Consider the following 5,314-nt stretch of genomic DNA (forward strand, 5'->3'; position numbering starts at 1 on the left):
GGTAGCGTCAGCACAAATGAATCAATTAGATTAAAGTTACGAATAAGATTCACGTTTGTGCGTTTTAGACAAAATAGAAATCATCATCATCAAAGCAAACGTGTTTAAACTTACGTAAAATCCTTCGAAAAAAGGTTGTGTGAAATAAAAAATTAGGTAAAAATAAAACAGTGTAGTGACACTCCTGAAGTTCTGCTGGTCTAGTGGTGATCGCAATGCTCTCCCATTTTTAAAACTTGGGATTCGAGTCCAGGAACGTCCGAATCTGGTTTGAATCTTACCATAACCGTTTTTTCATTATGAACTTCGTGAAAAAGATAAAGAAAATGAAATAATCCTAGCCGTTCAGCACATGATCTCGTAGTCTAGTGGTGAAGGCAGTGGTCTTCCAAATGGTTAATCGATGATTCGAATCTTACCACAACCGTTTTTTCATTATGAACAACCTGAAAAAGATAAAGCAAATTAAATAATCATAGCCCTTCAGCAAATGATCTTGTAGCCTAGTGATGAGGACAATGGTCTCCCAAGTGGTAAGTCGATGGTTCGAATTTTACCATAACCCTTTTTCATTATGTCCTTTGTCAAAAACAATAAAGTAAATCAAATATTCATAGCCGCTTCAGCACATGATCTCATAGTCTAGTGGTGAAGACAATGGTCTCCCAAGTGGTAATCGATGGTTCGAATCTTATCATGACCGTTTTTCATTATGAACTTCGTGAAAAGGTTAAAGTAAATCAAATATCATAGCGTTCAGCACATGTTCTCGTAGTCTAGTGGTGAAGACAATGGTCTCCGAAATGGTAAATCGATGGTTCGAATCTTACATACCCGTTTTTCATTATGAACTTCGTGAAAAGATAAAGTAATAAATAATCATAGCTTCAGCACATGATCTTGTAATCTAGTGGTGAAGCAATGGTCTCCCAAGTGGTAAGTCGATGGTTCGAACCTTACCGTAACCCTTTTTCATTATGTTTTTTGTCTAAATTAATTAAGTAAATCAAATATTCATAGCCGCTCAGCACATGATCTCATAGTCTAGTGGTGAAGACAATGGTCTCCCAAGTGGTAAATCGATGGTTCGAATCTTACCATAACCGTTTTTTCATTATGAACTTTGTGAAAAAATAAAGTAAATAAATATCATGCCCTTCAGCACATGATCTTGTAGTAGGGTGAAGGACAATGGTCTCCCAAAGTGGTAAGTCGATGGTTCGAATCTTACCATAACCTTTTTCATTATGCTTGTCAAAAGTTAAAGTAAATCAAATATTCATAGCCGCTCAGCACATGATCTCATAGTCTAGTGGTGAATACAATGGTCTCCCAAGTGGTAAATCGATGGTTCGAATCTTACCATAACCGTTTTTTTATCACGAACTTTGTGAAAAAGATAAAGTAAATTAAATAATCATAGCACTTTACCACATAATCTTGTAGTCTAGTGGTGAAGGCAATGGTCTCCCAAGTGGTAAGTCGATGGTTCAAACCTTACCATTACCCTTTTTCATTATGTCCTTTGTCAAAAGCGTTAAAGTAAATCAAATATTCATAGCCGCTCAGCACATGATCTCATAGTATAGTGGTGAAGACAATGGTCTCCCAAGTGGTAAATCGATAGTTCGAATCTTACCAATACCGATTTATCATCAAGAACTTCATGAAAAGGTTAATGTAATCAAAAATTAAATAGCAGTTCAGCACGTGTTCTCGTAGTTTAGTGGTGAAGACAATGGTCTCCCAAATGGTAAATCGATGGTTCGAATCTTACCATACCCGTTTTTTCATTATGAACTTTATTTATTAAATAATCATAGCCGTTCAGCACATGAACTTGTACTCTAGTGGTGAAGGCAATGGTCTCCCAAGTGGTAAGTCGATGGTTCGAATCTTACCATAACCCTTTTTCATTATGTCCTTTCTCAAAAACATTAAAGTAAATCAAATATTCATAGCCGCTCAGCACATGATCTCATAGTCAAGTGGTGAAGACAATGGTCTCCAAAGTGGAAAATCGATGGTTCGAATCTTACCAAAACTGTTTTATCATCATGAACTTCGTGAAAAGGTTAAAGTAAATCAAATATTAAATAGCTGTTCAGCACATGATCTCGTTGTCTAGTGGTGAAGACAATGGTCTCTCAAATGGTAAATTGATGGTTCGAATCTTACCATAACCGTTTTTTCATTATAAACGTCGTGAAAAAGATAAAGGAAATTAAATAATCATAGCACTTCAGCACAAGATCTTGTAGTCTAGTGGTGAAGGCAATGGTCTTCGAAGTGGTAAGTCGATGGTTCGAATCTTACCATAACCCGTTTTCATTATGTCCTTTGTCAAAAACGTTAAAGTAAATCAAATGATCTTAGCCGTTCAGGACGTAATCTCGTAGTCTAGTGGTAAAGGCAATGGTCTCCCAAGTGGTAAGTCGATGGTTCGAACCTTACTATAACCCTTTTTCATTATGTCCTTTGTCAAAAGCATTAAAGTAAATCAAATATTCATAGCCGCTCAGCACATGATCTCATAGTCTAGTGGTGAAGACAATGGTCTCCCAAATGGTAAATCGATAGTTCGAATCTTACCATGACCGTTTTATCATCATGAACTTCGTGAAAAGGTTAAAGTAAATCAAATATTAAATAGCAGTTCAGCACGTGTTCTCGTAGTTTAGTTGTGAAGACAATGGTCTCCCAAATGGTAAATCGATGGTTCGAATCTTACCATACCCGTTTTTTCATTATGAACTTTATTTCTTAAATAATCATAGACCTTCAGCACATGAACTTGTACTCTAGTGGTGAAGGCAATGGTCTCCCAAGTGGTAAGTCGATGGTTCGAATCTTACCATAACCCTTTTTCATTATGTCCTTTCTCAAAAACATTAAAGTAAATCAAATATTCATAGCCGCTCAGCACATGATCTCATAGTCAAGTGGTGAAGACAATGGTCTCCAAAGTGGTAAATCGATGGTTCGAATCTTACCATAACTGTTTTATCATCATGAACTTCGTGAAAAGGTTAAAGTAAATCAAATATTAAATAGCTGTTCAGCACATGATCTCATTGTCTGGTGGTGAAGACAATGGTCTCCCAAGTGGTAAATCGATGGTTCGAATCTAACCATAACCGTTTTTTCATTATGAACTTTGTGAAAAAGATAAAGTAAATTAAATAATCATAGCCCTTCAGCACATGTTCTTGTAGTATAGTGGTGAAGGCAATGGTCTCCCAAATGGTAAGTCGATGGTTCGAATCTTACCATAACCCTTTTTCATTATGTCCTTTGTCAAAAACGTTAAAGTAAATCAAATATTCATAGCCGCTCAGCACATGATCTCATAGTCTAGTGGTGAATACAATGGTCTCCAAAGTGATAAATCGATGGTTCGAATCTTACCATAACCGTTTTTTCATTACGAACTTTGTGAAAAAGATAAAGTAAATTAAATAATCATAACCCTTCAGCACATGATCTTGTAGTCTAGTTGTGAAGGCAAAAGGGTCCCAAGTGGTAAGTCGATAGTTCGAACCTTACCATAACCCTTTTTCATTATGTCCTTTGTCAAAAGCGTTAAAGTAAATCAAATATTCACAGCCGCTCAGCACATGATCTCATAGTCTAGTGGTGAAGACAATAGTCTCCCAAGTGGTAAATCGATAGTTCGAATCTTACCATGACCATTTTATCATCATGAACTTCGTGAAAAGGTTAAAGTAAGTCAAATATTAAATAGCAGTTCAGCACGTGTTGTCGTAGTTCAGTGGTAAAGACAATGGTCTCCCAAACGGTAAATCGATGGTTCGAATCTTACCATACCCGTTTTTTCATTATGAACTTTATTTATTAAATAATCATAGCCCTTCAGCACATGAACTTGTACTCTAGTGGTGAAGGCAATGGTCTCCCAAGTGGTAAGTCGATGGTTCGAGTCTTACCATAACCCTTTTTCATTATGTCCTTTGTCAAAAACATTAAAAAAATCAAATATTCATAGCCGCTTAGCACATGATCTCATAGTCAAGTGGTAAAGACAATGGTCTCCAAAATGGTAAATCGATGGTTCGAATCTTACAATAACTGTTTTATCATCATGAACTTCGTGAAAAGGTTAAAGTAAATCAAATATTAAATAGCTGTTCAGCACATGATCTTGTTGTCTAGTGGTGAAGACAATGGTCTCCCAAATGGCAAAATCGATGGTTCGAATCTTACCATAATTGTTTTTTCATTATGAACTTCGTGAAAAAGATAAAGTAAAATAAATAATCATAGCACTTCAGCACAAGATCTTGTAGTCTAGTGGTGAAGGCAATGGTTTTCGAAGTGGTAAGTCGATAGTTCGAATCTTACCATACCCCATTTTCATTATGTCCTTTGTCAAAAACGTTAAAGTAAATCAAATGATCTTAGCCGTTCAGCACATGATCTCGTAGACTAGTGGTGAAGGCAATGGTCTCCCAAGTGATAAAACAATGGTTCGAATCTTACCATAACCCTTTTTCATTATGTCCTTAATCAAAAACGTTAAGGTAAATCAAATATTCATAGCCGCTCAGCACATGATCTCATAGTCTGGTGGTGAAGTCAATGATCTCCCAAGTGGTAAACCGATGGTTCGAATCTTATAATGACCGTTTTTTCATTATGAACTTCGTGAAAAAGATAAAGTAAATTAAATAATCATGGCCCTTCAGCACATGATCTTGTAGTCTAGTAGTGAAGGGAATGGTCTCCGAATTGATAAGTCGATGGTTCAAATCTTACCATGACCCTTTTGCATTATGTCCTTTGTCAAAAACGTTAAAGCAAATCAAATAATCATAGCCGTTCAGCACAATATCTCGTAGTCTAGTGGTTAAGACAGAAGTCTCCCAAATGGTAAATCGATGGTTCGAATCTTACCATAACCGTTTTTTCATTATGAACTTTTTGAAAAAGATGAAGTAAATTGAATAATCATAGCCCTTCAGGCTATGATCAGATCAACATGATCTCATAGTCTAGTGGTGAAGACAATGGTCTCCCAAGTGGTAAATCGTTGGCTCGAATCTTATCATAACCGTTTTATCATCATGAACTTCGTGAAAAGGTTAAAGTAAGTCAAATATTAAATAGAAGTTCAGCACGTGTTCTCGTAGTTCAGTGGTAAAGACAATGGTCTCCCAAACGGTAAATCGATGGTTCGAATCTTACCATACCCGTTTTTTCATTATGAACTTTATTTATTAAAAAATCATAGCCCTTCAGCACATGAACTTGTACTCTAGTGGTGAAGGCAATGGTCTCCCAAGTGGTAAGTCGA

Source organism: Dendronephthya gigantea, unplaced genomic scaffold (genome assembly GCF_004324835.1).
Source record: "Dendronephthya gigantea isolate DGI-Jeju-01 unplaced genomic scaffold, DenGig_1.0 000196F, whole genome shotgun sequence".
Taxonomy (NCBI): domain Eukaryota; kingdom Metazoa; phylum Cnidaria; class Anthozoa; order Malacalcyonacea; family Nephtheidae; genus Dendronephthya; species Dendronephthya gigantea.